Genomic DNA, 17,834 nt, shown 5'->3' on the forward strand with positions numbered 1-17,834 from the left:
GTAGCTGCAGTCTGCTAAACAAAGCATGGACTCTGACCTTTGGTGTGCAGCTGCCAAGTCAGAATAAGGCACCGATGGACTGAACCTTCTGTCAAAAAAATATCATGCCAAATCCACAGTAAAACACCAGCAAACTGATCTGCAAGTGGGGAGATGTGTGTGAATTTAAGTACTTCTTCCATACATGTTCCATATGTGTGTGAAACACTGCAGGAAGACCTTCCATATAATGTGTAGTAATATGAATTTTCTCCATCCACAGCTTCATCATTTGTTCAACTGGGATCATAGTCCTAAGGCATGGCTCAGTGGTCAAGGTGACTAATGCTGAAAGGGTCTAAGAAAGAAGGAGACAGAGGGAAACCGAAACCCAAAAGAGGGATAGAATCAATGATGGTGTATGAAAAAGAGAAAGAATGTCAAGTACTGCTGCTAGTTGACAAGGCTGTTAGAGACTACGGCAGCCATAACTCTAGAAGTTGGCATGGTCTCTCCATTATCTGGAGAACATTGGCACAACATGGCTGGCACACTCAGGCTACAGGAAGATCAATCAAAAAGTGAAAGGAATGAGGAGGTCAAAGACGGTCAAAGATGAGTGAAATCTACACAGGACTATTCTTTGGTCTAAATGTATAATAGATCTACTCATTACATGACGAGACCTGTTATTTCATTCAGGAAATGCAGAGGGGGAGAAGGAATGGTTATACAAGAGATTTTGGAGGAGAGGAAAAAATGATGTGCATCCTGTCAGTCAAAGTAATCCCTTCATTTTCTACTGCTACCGTTTCATCTAAGGACTGTATGATATAGCCTGGAGCTCTGTAATCACACGCTAGTTGAAAGGATGAGGCTACTCTGGGTTGGCTAACAACCAGGCACTATAAACTCAGCAGGAAACACACTTTTCTGTTGAACTGCTCTACAAACATGGTCACTATGGATCCCTGCATGGTTTACAGAGGATAGGCTATAGATAAGGTAGTATGTGGGTTTAATTTTGATTATAGCGACAAGTATTGCCCAACAACCAGGGCTGTGGTGTAACTTAGAACAGTGAGAATGTGATCTGTGATGTAAGAGAAATTTATACTGCTGTGCCAGATATAGCTCTATCAATGCTAAAAATCAATAATATCCCAGTGCAATTAAAATAACAGTTGAGCATGTGACCTCAGTTTCTGTGAATGCTCTGAATGCCAGAAGAGTTGGCTGGCAGGATGCACATTGAAGGACAAAAATGGGGGGGGAGGGAACTAACTACATTATGCAAAAAAATCATATAAACACTCATCGCTCTTCCATGAACTTTATGAGTCATGTTTTTTTTGTCTGATAATAAACACAAGAGTCACTCAGTTGCTCATTTCCGCAGTGTGTACATGCTGCGTTTATACGAGTTGTTGTTCTGTCTGTGTCAGTGCGCATGCGGCTGATTTAATTCCTTGTGCTTATCCAGGACAGCAGACAGCTTTCTTTGGGACTATTCTGTTTACAGCTAGCCACACTCCTCCATGGAAATTTTAACAAACACAGCAAGACTGTATAAACAAATGCTTCTTCTTACAAAAGTGAAATGTTTTTTGCTGTCACACTGAAAGCATGAACCTACAGCTGTCACACTGGGTCTATGATTTTTTTTTTCCTTCCATTCTAAGCTTCAGCACAGATCTCAGTTCTCTCAAACCCCAACTCTTAAAAGGGTCAGCCGCAGTTCTGTACAAACACACTGGACTGTCTTATCGCAAACGTAAGGCTGCTACCTTGCAATGGCAGCACTTGTGAGAAGTTAAACCGCCTAACCCTAATGACCCACTCTTCTTTCCTGCCACAGTGAGTGCAGAAGTATAACAGTCATGCTTTGTCCTCACAAAGTCCAATCCTTTTTGCAATAAAACCTGAATAAACACTGAAGTTTGACCAAAGGCAAACAGTGTCTCTGTTTACAGTGGCAAAGATAATGAGACTTTAAAACCTGTGACCTTAATATGGAAACATATGAAAAAACCTATAAACATATGTAACTCATTTTTTGTCTGGTAATCTAATTAACATTTGACCAGTAAAGTATCAAAGCAAACTTAAGTTAATGTTGTGGTATTTTTTGTGAACCCCTACAGGATGAAAAGAAACTTTTACCCATTGTATTCACAATCGGCTTTGACCACAAGCATAATGTTGTGTGCCTCTCGAATACACACTACTGTCTAAGGACCATTAAAGCCTATTTTCGAGAGCTCTTTGCTTGGACACATAAAACAGATGCATTATCACACAGCTGAGCAGGGTTCAACCTCTCTCCTGTTCTCTCAGTCTGTTTCTCTCTCTACCTCAGCCTGGTCAAGGCCCTTCTAATTTCATCAGGGGTGATAAAACACCACAAAATCAGTCTGTGGTTAGTTACTTAGCCCAATCTCCCTTTGGACGAGAGGCAATAACAGCATGTGGTGAGGAAATTGGGTGCTTATTCACACAGAAGGATACATGCCGAGCAAGCAGAATGGCCTGGTTACTGTCAAGACTGTGCACAACAGACCACAAACAAAAACAAAGGTAGTGACTGTCTGTCTGTACACTGAAAATAATCATCAGGTATAAAGCGAGCAGAAAGGAGATGAATTGGACCCAAATGTGCCACAGTTCCCACAACAAAACTGCAACCACCTGCAAACTTTGCTCCACTAGGAGATCTTTACTTTTAAATCAATTAAGAAATGCTTAATTTCAAAGGCTGATTTGAAAGCTTTCCAAACATTTCTCAAATGGGTAAAGTGCAGTACAAAGCAAAGCAAAGTTACACTGCTACTACAGACCACAGCTCGCAGGAAAGCTTACACTACATTTGCATGCAAGTCCAACTAGGGTTTGCAATGAATATGAATAATAAAGCAGTAGTGAGTGCTGCAGTAAGCATTAACTCAGTCTTGCGCATGGTGGGCGTATAACAATCCACCTGATCGTCCTCAGGGGTGCAGCAGCTGCTGCCAGGCTATGCCAGGACAGGACTGAATATGATGGGACAGAGCACAGAGAGCAAGCCAGATGACTGACTGAGTGAATTGCTGGATCAGTGCTGAAGCACACACGCATGCCTTCCGGCCTGTTCCATGTGAGCCCCGTACAGGATGCAGTTCTGGCTGGGATACGGTGGAAAATCAGCACTTGCTGGTTTCCTGTCAGATAGTGTCCTGAGAATCTAGCAGGCATATCACCAAGGCAAACACTTTTCAAATAAACACACACAGAACAAAGATTGTTATAAACTTTGCTAAACATATGAGATGTTTATTTAGAAAAACTCTAGTACACAAATAAAACATGATGCAGCTGAAGTACAAGCAAATCTGATAAGAATGCTGCCTGCACAACAATCAGCGTTGACTAACGATACTGGCTGATCACAGATGTATAATCTAACAGATATAAGCCAAAACACTTTTTTAGTAGAGCATACTGCAGATTTGTGCTGCAGTTTAGAAATGGTGAAAATATTGGTTTCTGGTATCTGCTGCTATTTGTCTTGTTAACTGCTATTGGCAATATTAACTAGTGGCTGTATGTTCCATTGATTCTGTAGTCCTTATACCTGCGATGCAGATACATAAACTTAGATTAATATTCTGCTCATTCAGCCCACTTTCATGGTGTCTGTCAAAACTGATGGCGAAACGTCCTTACACACAAGATGCCACTTACTGTATGTGATAACCTTGTCTGTCTACTTTGATGGACAAGGTATCACATACCTGATACTGAGGGGTCACTTCCAACTTGTCATTTATCAACAAGAAGGGTTACTTTCGAAGGAGTGTGTTTGAACCGGTACCATGAATGTTTCCTAATCCTAATGTTAGTAAGGTTTTCTTTTAAAAAGCAAGGCAAGGGAGAAAAAAAAAAATAGTGCAAAACAAAACGGACCAAATGTGAAATGAACCAGGGTCTCTTGAAAATATCCTGCCCCACCCATGCCAACCTCCTTATGAGGACTTTGCTTTAATATGGGAATGTTATCTTTTAGTGTCTCATACAGCCACAGCTGAAGCATACGAGTGGAGCTAAAAGACAATTTCCATATACTGGAGAGATAAAGGAAGAGTCCTACAAGCTGCGTTACACAGAGTGTTGGGATGTAAAAAGCTCCATTTACTCATGTGTTGACTGGCTGAAGCACTTTCAAACAATTATATTTTCTTTCAATAATTATTTTTTGTTTCGCTGCCACAAAAAGACTAATTAACCATTTTCTTTCAAAAGTCATCAGGCTATTGACCAAGTTCTTATTTTGATCACTGAAAAGCATTTCATAATCTGTGTATTAGGCATATAGTACACATCTTCCAGGCCGCTTAGATCAATTTTTCCAAGCATCAGCATACGCACTGTGATGAAGTACAGGGATCAGTAAAGAGATCCAATACTCGCCAGGTTGAAAGCGGTGCCACGGACACAAACGACCAGGGAATAGTAAAGATCTAGAGACTTCACTTGGCTAGCTTGCTTGTTGCTTGGTCCACTCTGCTGCTGCGTCAGCTCTGGGCTGGGTATTGCTCTTTTTGATGAACTACGGAAATGTAAACAGCCTAAATGTCAATATAATTGACTGATGTAACCACAATAACTACACACCAATATTATTTACAAGCAAAGCATGTGTGTGAAATGCCTATAATGTACACGATCTGTGACTACAGAGCTGCTCTGAGTGTGTCAGAGCTGTATGAAGAGCTACTATAGCCATTCTGGGAATAAGTGCTTCACACTCATTTTCACAGGCCAGAGACTCCCGAGTCTCTCTCCCTGCTCTTGCTGCAGATATAACATGTAGACAGGCAGGCCATCTGTATTCTTCAGGCAGACACCAGAGACCATATTTTATATGTGGCCACCCAGCCTTATATAACCGTCTGTCAGTAGTGTTCTTGTACGACATCTTGATATAGTCACCCAAAGAGCAAAGAGGCTTGGATCTCTGGAAGGCATAGCGTAGAAGTAATCGCATATACTTGCATGTACAGAAGTAGGTCTCAACGGGGTATTACAACAAACAAAAATACAAAAAAAAAAAAAAAAAAATCAGAGAACGAATTTCCCAAATCCAGCTGAAGTATTAACTAGACTGTAATTCTAACAACGCTTTGACTGCATGTAAAATGTTGGGCATGAGAAATACTTGGATAGAGGACTTATCTTGGAGTATTCTGCCTTTCCTTAGTCACCAAATCACTTTTACAAGCCCAGCCTCCCCCTTTCTCAAGCTAAATGTAGCGGTTGTATTCTGAGCATTAAAATTGATCAAAGACTAATCTCTGCTAGAACGATGATTAAAATTACCATCTGTCTCCTAGGAGACAGATGGAGAGACATAAAGAGACATAAAGACAGAAAGTCAAAAAAGAAAAGTGCAATAAACAGAGGAGAGCGTGAAAGGAAAGACCAAGAGAAACAAAGACACGACTCAAAAACAGACAGAGGAATAATAAATGAACATAAATCAAAGAAACGAGCTTTCCTAACTTGGTCACTATGACCAATGCCAAACCAAGACTCTGAATTCCTCTGTGGCAGCTTCTCCCTCAGTAACTCTTTCTTTAGGCCGCACACATAGATGATGAAGCTCAGGGAGAAATGCTGTGGCTTCACTACTTTAAATGTGATCATAGTCTGCAGGTTTAGTAGAGCAGTAAAATGAAGTTTCAACAAGTAGGCCAGCTCGCTGCATTCAACAGATAAATCTCACTGAACTCTTTCAATGATTAGTGTGCTATTGCAGAATATATGATGAAACTAAAGCCCACAATGGAGTCACCATAAACACAGCAGTGGGCAAACAGAGTATTTCTCTCTATCACCAGATTCTGTCATTTCTTAGTTGGGGGATATGGGGAGGCAAAACACTGGATTGAGTACTTAGCAGCCAACCTTTTTAGCCAAACAAAACAGCCCTGCTGGTGCTGCTTCCCATAAACTACATCAGCAGTAGAGAAAACATATAATCATACTCCAGCAAAAAACTGCAATAACAGGAAAGAGAAAAACGATAAAAATCGACTATTTGCTACCCTCGAGAAAATGTAACCAAGGGGGGGGGGGAAAAAGCCCCATTCAGCATTTCATCAGTAACATAAATAGGAGCAGCTGGGGCAGAATAACATGCTGAAGTGGGCTAATTAGGACACTTGGTGGTTGGTTCACTGCTGTTTCAGTCTGCCTAGGACCCACTAAGAAAGAGTGTGTTTTCCCATTAGTCTGGAGTATTACACTTCAACACACACCTACATCATCTACAAGGATGTAGATGCAGATCCGGTGAGATCACCAAAGCATGGTTAGTCAGCTGATCCCAGGTCTTCAGTTTTCCTTAACTAGCCCAGTGCAAATGTTCTCAGTGGGTTTGTTTTTTTTATACCTCTCTCTGGCAAATGGTGCCCTTCACTCCTACGAAAACAGCCTTGTCTTCCGGTTCCGTCACTCCCTTCCAGCTTCCTCTTCTCTTCCTGTCTGACTCGGTATCACAAGCAAAAATCCCAGACCTCCCCGTTTCTTCCTTTGTTTTATAAAAGAGGCTGGGAATGCTGCATTTCACTGGTACTGGGAACCCTTTGAGAATTAAGTGTGACCCTGTGACCTTGATGAGTCACGATCAAGGTGCTGACAAACAGGAGCAATACGCCAGTTTTTCAATTAAGAAGCTCTGATTCTGTGTTTATAGAGGTTGATCACATGCATCCAAGACACAAATCTAAAATCATGATCCGAGTCAGAAAATCTCAACAAGATGAAGTCTTAGTAACAGCATCAAGTGCAGAGCAAACTCATAAATGACATCTCACTGTTGGTTATGTTCAGTATAGCTGCATTTACATTCTGCAACCACTTTCTCTTCCTGGGAAACACCCTTTATTGTCAAACATTACAAGAAGACGCATGATGTTTGAAGCACTTTTTTTAGCTTGTGTTTTAAAGGCTTTGCACTAAATTAACGTAACAATATCTCCTGCAGCGAAATCATTCTGACTAGTCTTCAGCCTGCAGTTTCATTCTGCTTCCTTTGCTTTCCCTTTTCTAACTGGTTGTTTCAAGTAATAGTATGCAAACACAGGTGGAGTTGTTTACATTGACACAGAGCTACTGTACATTTTCTGCACCACAGGGAGCCAAGCAAGCAGAGACACCCCATTTTAGCTTTTTTTAGACTTTAAGCCATTGAAGCTACTAATGCTTTGTTGAACACAACCCCAAAACACTGTGCCTCAACAAAATAAACAAAGCAAAGGGGTCCTTTATCAGGCAAGTCCATGTCTGTGCACACTGCAGCGAAATAAGCGTGTCTGTGCGCCCTGAAATGATGGAAAGTATACGTATGCACATTCTCACTCTATTCAACAGTAACATAATGCCCAGTAGCCCGTTCCTGTTTTCCATTTTGTAATTTTCCTTTTGGTTTGACGATGCAAAGCAGAATGCAGGCCATGGTCCCAAAACACAGGTGAATGCAAAAATGCGCTACGATTTCCCAGCCATATGCCAGTACCCTCTGGCATGCCTCCACCCACCTTTGCAGCTTCTCCCTTTCACAGGAAAGGAAGGTGAAGAGAAGAGGCAGACAGATGAGTGGAGAGTGGACACAGAGGATATGATACTGCATTATGTAAATCCCCAGAACAAATAAAACATGGACACTTTCAGTGTGTAGCTAAAAAATAAATTACTCTACTTCTGTTTAAAAAAAAAAAAAAATGCTGAATAAGGACACTCTTTGGGGGACTTAAAGTCATGCAAAAGCAAATTATTTTTCATTCAACAGTATGTGCACAAAAATATGCCTGAAACATTGTGCATACTTTGTAAATAAATGCAAATCCACCTCACCTATTCACCCCTGTCAGGTTGAACATGTTTTCTGAGAAATGTGGGGGAGGACTTGCGGCAGCAAAGGCAACGCGGCTTGTGTAAAGTACTTAACAGTAAACATTGTACTTACACGCTCAGAGATGCCTTCTGCAGAGAGAAAAATATTTCTAATTCCCAGCTTTACTCTAGCTCTTACTGCAAGATGAATGAGGAAATAAAGATGTGTCTAGTAAAACTGGGCCTGTAGTGGCAATAACGTGTCAAATATCCTTTGAATGCACCTTCTGTGTGGATAATGTATTAACTTCTATAGCATAATTCCCTAACTGGAGCAGATTAAGACAAGAAAGGATGCTCATTCATTGCTTTCAAGTACAAACCTGCCCAGTCAATCCTCAGTTTTCTCACTCTCTCTGCTTACTCACCTCGCTTCTTCCACTTTGCCTCCCTTAGGCAGTAAGATGTTTCAGAGCAGTCATGTTTAATCAACATCTTCATGGACAACACAGGGATTTCAAACGGTCCACGGCAAAAGGTTTGGTTGTCACAATCTGAATAATTGTCTCATATCTTGTTTCATTCTCCTTAAACATTACATTCTTGCCCTGCACAAAAAAAAAAAAAAAAAGTAATGTATGCAAAATTACTGTTGAATTTTTGAAACATATGCACAGGTTTATTTTGTTGTTGCCACAATAAATATGCCAGTAACTTTTTCTATCCCAGCAGGCTTGGGCAATCTGCATACAGCTGAGCCCGCTTCACTCCAAGTGAAGCAGAGAAAGTGGTGATGATGTTGTAGGAGACAAGCCTGCACCACTAAGGCATGACAAACTCTGATGGAAACAATAGTGTCCGAGGAGGAAGCCAGAAAAGGCGCGCCTCTCCAAGTGTTTCCACCAGAGTGATGAAAATCTTGTTGAAAGTGAAATAAGTTTCAGAATATCCCCTGACACATTCACTGTGGCTCAAAACAAAGAAAACTATTTGGATGTCAAAATGAATATATATATATATTTTTTTTTAAACTATGAGGCTAAAAACAGTTCATCTACAAGGCTACGAGAAAAACAGGTGGAGGAAAAGGAATACGCGATCTGTCAGCTCGAAATGAGAAACTCTTGAGCTGAGAGACTTAACTTAAAAAAAATCCAGATACTTCAGTATCAGTGGAAACGTGCCAAGAATTTAGACTCAGTGATCGTATTAGAAAAGACAGAAGTCGTTTTTAATTAAAGATGAGATAGTTTAAGCTAAGATGAGACATAGAACACTGAAATATTTTTAAATAAAAAAGGTTAAAGCTAAACCTTTCCATGAAGTATTTTGTTTTCTTAACAGGCTATGTAAGGCCAGTTTGTGGCCTGTGTTGTTTTGGAAAACTGTAAATGTCCAAAAGGCAACAACAACAGCAATAGTAGCAGTAGTGGTAGAGGTAATTATAAACTGCTAGTAAATGAGGCCAAACGCCCACAACTTGTGTTGCAGCTGATGGTCGAAAATGTGATGAATTTTGATTATGTGTTTAGCATGGCATCACATCACATGATAATTTTCTTTGTAGGTAACAAGAAGATATTGCTGTCATCTTTCATATATCATTGGTTATGACAGAGGAAGAAAAACACGCCTGTCTGGGTGAGCTCCTGCTGAGTTCATGCAGCGTTCCTCTTTGATAGCAAAGGGCACTAGGAAGTAAGGGTGGTGGAACAACAACATCCAACATTCCCATTATAGATTCACCTTGTTAATATAAACACTGTACAGTGTGATTCACAGTGATAACTTTTGCTGATTCTTTTTGACACGACACATTCCCCTAAAAGTCACTGCTAAAAAAAAAAAAAAGAAAAAGGAAGAGGTTTTTGCTTCCTCAGTATCCCACACATTTCACAAAGCCCTATGCTTATGGTGTGCTGAGCTGTAATCTAAAAGGTTGGGCAGAGGTGAAAAATCAACAACAAAAGCAATTACATTCATAAAGTGTTATTAATGGTTTGGGTCACAGCAAGTTGGGAAAGTAACGACATGTCCTCACAGACTTTGTGTGGGCTTCATGACAAGCTGCCTCCCTTTTTTAAGTACCTTTCATCCCTTTTCTCCTGCTGGTTTCAGTGTGTGGATCAGAGTCACGGATTCATGCATAAACATAAATGTTATCCCAGAGGAGTATTCATTTCCTCTGGCGTGGACACTATAAATCACCTTGGGCCAAAGTAAAGAGTCTGCAGTCTACAGACTGGCGGCACAAACTCTAGTCCAGACTGTTTTTTTTTCATCATGCATCCAGGATCTTTCTTCCTGTACCTTCAGAAACTGATCAAGCATTCAAGTAAGAAAGAAAAGAAAAAAAAATTTAAATTACATGTGAAGTTTTGCAAGTAGAAGCCAACTCATTAATTGTTTTCCTTTTTGCCTCTATCAAAATTGCAAGGAAATAAGAAGCCACAGTGGGGCAGATTCTGTGTTTTGAAGTTGTGGGAGTTTCAAGGTCTTTCATCATCAATTTAGCACAATTTACTTTGGTCGACGACAGTGGAAAAAGCTAATCAGGAAGATGTGTGTGCACGCAACAGAAGGAACAAGATAGCAGAGGAAGGGGGAGGACTTTTCCAGACAGTTTCTGTTTGCGATCTAACTCAGGAACAACTTTAGAAGGCCTTATTTCCCCTTTTTTCTTCTGTTTTCTTTCTATTGAAGGATGAGGATGACTCAAAGATCCTGCCTCATACCGAGAGAAGATATCAACCCAGATAAGGCCACAGCTGAGTGCAAAATAGTAACAAGACAGCACAAGTGCAAGCACCAACATGTCACTGAGTGTTGGAGCCCAATGAGGGAATTTTAGCTTTTGTTCGATGCTAACATTTTTTCAGTCAATACACTAACTACAGAGAAAATTAAGTGCACGTAAATTCACAGATTTTCTTCATTTTACAATTCCAGAGCAAATACTTACATTGTTTGACAGTTGTAAGGGGTAATGGCCATAACAGCCCCTTTGAGTTGAAAGCGGTTCTAGTTGTAATTGGCCTCAGTTTATATGGGAGGGACAAAGCTGCCATTGGCCGGACTCCCCTATAGCACATGAGCAGACTAGACAAGTAATGTCTGCACCCCTTTTCCTGTAGTAACCATGGTAACAGTGGCAGGCAGGGGCATCCTCATCACCAGGGGGCAGTGTGGGCAGCGCAGCATGTTGTTACCCTTACTGCCTACCCTGGTATATCGTCTTGAACATGCACACAGACCCACACACACACACACACACACACACACACACACACACACACACACACCACACAAAGTGCCACACAGTCAAACTAAAATAAATTAAAATGGACACAAACACATGGATCTGTGAACATATGACACACACACACACACACACAGTCATCTGCTCCTGACAGCTGCCCCTTGGCGCCTAACAGAAGCCCCCTCCCACCCTGCCTCTCCTTTTGTTGCTCACTTATTGTTGAGTTTTCCACCAAACAAAAACGCACATCCTCCCTTGACACCAGCTAATTGATTATTGATGGTGCCAGGCTAAACTGACTTATATTCAAATACATGTGAAAGGAGAAAATGGTAGAGACAATGCATTCAGTGCCTTTCATGAAAATGAAGTCAGTCAAGGTATTTGGATGTAAAGCTTGAGGTCTCTCTTGTCTCTTGTTTTGTAGCTGCTGTAGCTTCATAGGCAACCTTGGAAGCAGTTTGAGGACTAAAGTGAACGAGGAGGAAGAATATAGTTAGTGATCTGGAAAACGGTGGTTGGAGAAATAAAAATCACAAAAGCCTTGATGGCTTGCTGGGGTGACAGTCTGACTTCCAGCCGGTGAAAAGATCAGTGACAAACAAACAGCCAGACTTGTTATTCTGCGGGTACCTATGCCATGATTCCTGCCCTTATCACTGGCATCGCGTAATTTTGTTACACGTGGTAAATATAGGATGGTTTGTGACAGCAGAGATCAGATAAAGTGAGAGTGCCTGGGCAGGGGAATGTGGAAATGGGGCTGAATGCCTAAACAGGCTGTTGTGTGAAGGAGAGAGACTGATGATTGTGGCAGGCAGATTGAGGCACTAAAGAATGGCAGAAGCAAGGGATCCTGTCCCATGGAAATGTGTCATGAAGTCAGTTCTATTAACATCTTAATAAAGGCTTCCCAGGCCCTGGAGAGCATTCGTGAGCAGACTGCCTTCTCCTCTCACATAGAGGCCCAAAGCTGCTGCTGCTGCAGCATATCAAGGAGAGAACAGTTAAGTTCTGCCAGTATTGCATTGTAAGAGTGTTAGGCTTCCCAAAGGAGCAGCCTAAATGCCTACCCACAAACATGCTCCACTAAATTCCTTTATTCCCCTTTCCCTCTACTTTCATTTACTGTCCATTTCTCCATCTGTTGGATTTAGTGGCCCTACAAAAGGCTTTGTTTCAGCAAGCTGGCAAGCTTTGGGACAGCAGAGTGTGCATTGGGGTTCACTGCTAAACTTGCCACCATCAATAGGGAGAGCAGGATCTGGACTGGCCACGGCTGCACGGCAGAGGGATGACTGTTAACCATTCCCTCTTGGTCCTCTGATGAGACCGGCTGGAGCCTGTCTGGAAGCTGGAGACACACACACACAGCCTATATCTTGTTGGGGGGAAAAAAGCCTACAGCTTGACAGATATGGGGAAACAAACTCTCTCAACAGGCTTATCACAGAGTTACAGAGAATAAAAGTCCCAGCACGGTAACTGCTACAGCAGAAAAGGTGGCTTTTTTCTTTCAAGTACTCACTGTATATGATGAAAAATGAAATGCAAAGTGGCATTGATTTTTGCACTCTGTGCTATGTGTTGTTCATACTGAGCAAGCTGCTACTTAACAATGTAGTGGCCTGTAGTCATCAATTTAAAATGGTTTCAACGATTCAATAAGTCACTGAAGGCAACAAGCACAACTACTCAAGATGATGAAAACGGCTACAGCAGCATGACTAGACCATTAAATGTAGCCCTGTGGTGTTTTCAAACATCTGCCATTGTGTGGAAATTATCAAAGAGTAATTCTGTCCTGTATCTTCCCTGGCATCTATAGGTTCAAAATATCAGGGGAACTTCTTTAAATGAGGATATAAAAACACAGAAAGCAGAACAACGGATTGAGTATTGGATAACAGGTTTTTTTTTTAATGGGTACAGAGTGTTGAATAGCTCTTTCTGCACTAAGAAATTGAAAAAACACTTCATAATGATGCCTCACCAATATCTGAGAATCAAAAGTTTCTTGTGGTGTAATCCACAAGCAGAGCTCCAGACTTTCACTCCTAATTTAACATATAAGCCGTTGTACAAACGTTTGATAGGATAATCATCACCTAAAGAAACTCTCTCTACTTGGAATCTGATGCAAGACTCATCAGAGATCAGTTTTAAAAAAAACTTTTTACAATCAGTATCCAGAGGGGAGAGAGCAAGCACGGAAGATATAAATTGAGCAGAGTAGTGGTTGTGATCTTCTGCTTTTCACTGAAGCCAACCAAACTCATCACAGACTAAATGTTCTCCCTGGCTCCACTTGATCATTATCACCAAAGATCCAGATCTCTCTTATGTCAATTCTGTTTCTCTCGCTCACAGACACAGACACACACACTCAACATAAATACAGATTCCAGACACAAGCATGTGCATAGCAAGGCTGAGTGAGCGGAGCGTGTGTGGGTCAAGTAGATTGAGATCTCTGTTGTGACAGCTGGACAGTTGAGAGGTTCAGATAAACAGCCCACAGTGAGGGAAGACAGGAGGCCAATTGCATTAAAACAAACACTCAGTATTTGTACACTCTATCAGATAGGAAAGAGAGGACCTATATCTATAAGAGAATGAGTCGGTGAACCCACAAAAGCACCGTTATCAGCATGTGTTCAAGTGTTTATGTATGTGTGAAACCAAAAGACAGTTGGGATAGTGGGGGTTGTTGTAAGCTTGGGGTGGGGGGGGTGTTCGGAATACACAGCCGCTGAGCACATTTGCAGTATTCACTCATTAAGAAATAGGTCAAGGATTCTGCCTGCATGTGTAGCGACTTGTCAAAATCTCTCAAGCTAAATTGTGGCGAGTCTGGCTGCCTTAAGGGGGGAATCCAAAGAGGAGCAAGCGGCATGCTGTGTGAATGCTGGTGGTGAGAAAAGCAGCAACAACTCATTCAGCAGCAAATTGTGCTTTTAAAAAACTGCTCTGAGTATCAGCACGGCTGCTAAAGAGTCCAAGTAAAAGGACTCGACCGGAGAGGGGTTGTGTGTTCACATTATAGCCAAATAATTAACTCAGCTCCTTGTTTAGACTCTTTGCTCTTCATCAACAGAGGACGCTCTTGAGCCAGCAAGAGTTTGTCGCAGATACTGATGGATGCTGATGGTGGCAGCGGTAGCTGTAGCGACAGGCAGCCTTGTCCAGGAGATTATGATGCCTTAGACTCTCTTCAAACAAGGCAGAGCACATTAGAGGACCAGCTTCTCTTAAGAAACTGATATAGGTCATTCATTTAAACAAAGCAAATGAAATTCCAAAATATGTTTGGCATGAAGACAATATCCAGAATAATTCAAACAAAAATGCATCTATGCTGTACGCTGCTCAGACTACACTATTAAAGAATGAGAGATTGAAACATTCCCTGGGGAAATCTAGAAGTAAAGTACAGACCTATGCAAATCATTCCAGAATGCACTGCTGATGACACAGCGACACTAAATATCTAATCAAAATAGCCCCTTATAAAGAGGTAAAGTGGGGAAGCAGCGGCAGAGGAGCATCAACAAAGCTTGATCTAACTTTGTCCAGTCAAAGCAATTTCTCTCCAGCTTGGTGAGGTTAACCTTATTGATTGGATGGATGTGTGATGTTTTGGTTCTCAAAAGGCGTTCTTGAACGGCATGAGTTCAAAGACTTCACTTGAAAGCAATTCATTGAGCAGAATTCTTAACATTTCTGCTTATATCCTCCATTATTTGAAAGGGGAACAAATGAACTGAAATTCTATGCTCTCAGAAATATTTCACATGATGAACAGCAGAAATGTTTTTAACTAACAGTAATACAGACATGGGTTACAGAAGATTCATAAATGATAAAAAATAAAGTTGAACTAAAATAGAAAATAGCATAGTCATATAGCAGCTGCTGGCTGGTCAATCGGATAATGAAAGCACCACAATATTACAGAATGTCTCCTTTTTCTTCATTAGATTGGAGTTAATTGGGTGAATATAATCAGAATGTGATAATCAAACCAATGCTGAGTGCTGGTTTGTTCTTCCAAAGGCAGCAATTTCCACCCTGGTGGTTGCTTTGGGGTCAAACTACTGTTTCATTTTGAGATGGATATTAAAATAATTATCTGAATGGGTCACGCTTCAGATGCAAAAAAAACCTGATTGCACCAAGAAGGAAGGGGTTTTGATTGCACAAGCCGAGGGATTAATATGCTACCCATCAGCCGTAGCAGATGTAAGTCATTTTCATGCAAATGTAAGGCAATTTTCTACTTAAGACAACATTTATTTTCTTTAGAGTCATTGTCATGGGTGCTTGCTGGTGAACTGGCAGTCAGACAGGGAAGGAAGATTTGTAGGTGCATCTGCTGATCTGGACAGACGAGGTCTGAAGTCAACCTGGAATACTAAATTGTTGCCAGCTGGCACTATTACATTACGTTGTTGTTGTTTTCAGTGTTATAGTTTAGGTTTTTGATTTTGCCACTTGAGAATGAGGCAACAAAAGTGGCAAAATTTGCATAATGTCACGTTGTGAGACCAAGTCATTTTGAAGTGAGATATTTAACAATCTCCAAGTCATTCTGACTTTAAATTCATAGATCACTTGTTGCAGAAAGGCAAGGATCCAGATCTGTAACCTGTTACCTGCCAGTATATCAAAAGTAATAACTATGTGTAGTCAAAAGCAAATTTTGATTCTTTGTTAACACACAAAGGCTATTTCCTGAGGATACTGTGTGGAAGACCATGCATGTGTAATTGTGAGACGCCAACAAGGTCAACAAATCAAAATTATTAGAAAGCCAAGCTCTGTGATGACTGCAAGCAACGCATTATAAGCACTCTAAAAATAACTCCTCTGGTCAAGTAAGTTCATTATATACTTACACAATCAGAAGAAACTAACAAGCAAGAATGATGCTAACCTTATGATGTATCACCTCAGTAAAACCTACTGTAATCCAGTAATTCTTATGTACTGTGAGGCAACCAAATTCTAATGAATAGGGGAAAGAAGGAGAGTAAATGGCATTAATGTAAAAGATTACAGACCAACGACTGTGCGTAAAGCCTTTTGTTGATCTAACTGCAGTGCTTTTAAATGCATAAACCCCGCACGGTATTTACAATGCCACCTTGTCATTCTAGTGGGAGCAGTGGCAACGATACAATGTACCCCAGCACTGCACACAGCCTGCAGCCTGAGATGAAAAATGCCTCTCCACAGTTGACTCTCCGCAGTGTCGGATATTAGCTCTTTGAGGAACAGAGTGGCTGACAGTCATAGGGGATTTACGCAAATATTTGTGCCCGGTAAGGCTGATTTAGCCTTAACGAGCGTGCTGATCATCACTCACCTCTTCATTTAAAGTGAATCTCCCGGTTATCCCTATCCTGTTCCCTCCAATGCTGCTGCTGTCTTCTGGGCTTTAACTGATGCGCTGGACTCGCTTCAGTTCCAAAGCGGGTAAGAAATGTTTCCAAATGCTCGAGCAGGTCAAACTGTCCCTTTCAGGATAGTTTTAATAGTCAGTAGCCTACTTCTTCCAATTTATAAATACTGCCTGTACGCATACGGAACCTGTGAAGGGACGGCGTCATTCATTGAAGTTGAAACCTTCGTCGTCGCCGGTAATTCCGAATTCAGCGCGTAAACTTCGTGGCAGAGCCTTCACCATCTGAACTGACCTGTTACTTTACCAGACCATGTCACAGAAACGGCACATTCCTTCAGTTTGGCATTCACCGTCCTCCGAGCTGCTCTGTAGGACATGAAGGTTATGTACAAGCCGTGGCCAGAGTTGCCATCATCTGGCGTTGTGATTTCGCAGCATCGGTTCAGACCCGCAGCGTGGCTTTCTCACAGGGCTCTGCCGGACTCATAGAAATCGGCTCCATCAATGTACAGTAGTCTGTGTATGCTGCCTGTAGCTGGCACACTGCGCTTTTAGACCCAGCCCCCTCACACTCCTCACGCTCATTATGGTGTTAACTGTTTCCGCCCAAACATTAATCATACATAAAAGAAATAAACATTTACGTCGGCTACCATTTAATAATTCACCAGTTTTAGTACAAAACGTGGAGTTATAAAAAGTAAAAGATTTTAAACGTTAATATTTAATCACACACACATACAAACACAAACACGGCGGGTTAGAGAAATGTGCAGAGCACCATCTACCCACCTGCCAAATTACATTTTTACCAAAAATAACAACAATAAAAATAATATGCTTCAGTAAATATACACTAAAGTTCTGTAGCGTATTAAGCATGATTAAGAGTTTGGAAAATTCTTTTAACAAATGTCTAGTTGTAGTTTTCTTTTTAGGAATCGCCTATATAACTATAAGATATTTGTATCACAATTATGAAAAAGAAAAAAATCTTACCTATGACAGCATTTTGTCCTTGCAGAGCACACTGAAGCCGGTGTCGGTGGCATGTGCTCGTCCAGCTCTGTTTCTGTTAGAGTACTGCCATCTATGGATTAAACTGTGAACATACTTCTCGCTCCATCTCTCTCGCTATCTCTCTCTCTCTCTCGCTCTCACTCGCTCTCACTATCTCTTATATTTTTGGCATTTTACATTTATGACATTTTACAAAAAGAATCATTATTTCTTTTTGGGTTTATTTTCTCTTCATCTGTGTATTTATTGCCCCACTCAACAGCTGATCTGAGCAGTTATGGAGTGTTCCAAGTTTGG

The 17,834-nt window shown here is 41.1% G+C and overlaps 1 protein-coding gene across 1 annotated transcript in view; it reads right to left on the minus strand.

Moving 5' to 3' along the window:
* plxna2 (plexin A2) overlaps positions 1 to 17,018 on the minus strand; it is a 161,691-nt gene extending 144,673 nt beyond the window's left edge. Inside the window, exon 1 of the mRNA XM_085444847.1 lies at positions 16,479 to 17,018. The gene's annotated coding sequence lies outside the window, so the exon portion shown is untranslated. The remainder of the gene's footprint in view (positions 1 to 16,478) is intronic.
* Between the last annotated feature and the right edge of the window lie 816 nt (positions 17,019 to 17,834).

The sequence above is a fragment of the Copadichromis virginalis genome, linkage group LG20, assembly GCF_057382275.1.
Source record: "Copadichromis virginalis isolate Kocher_CV1m ecotype Utaka linkage group LG20, C_Virginalis_male_GT1.1, whole genome shotgun sequence".
NCBI lineage: Eukaryota > Metazoa > Chordata > Actinopteri > Cichliformes > Cichlidae > Copadichromis > Copadichromis virginalis.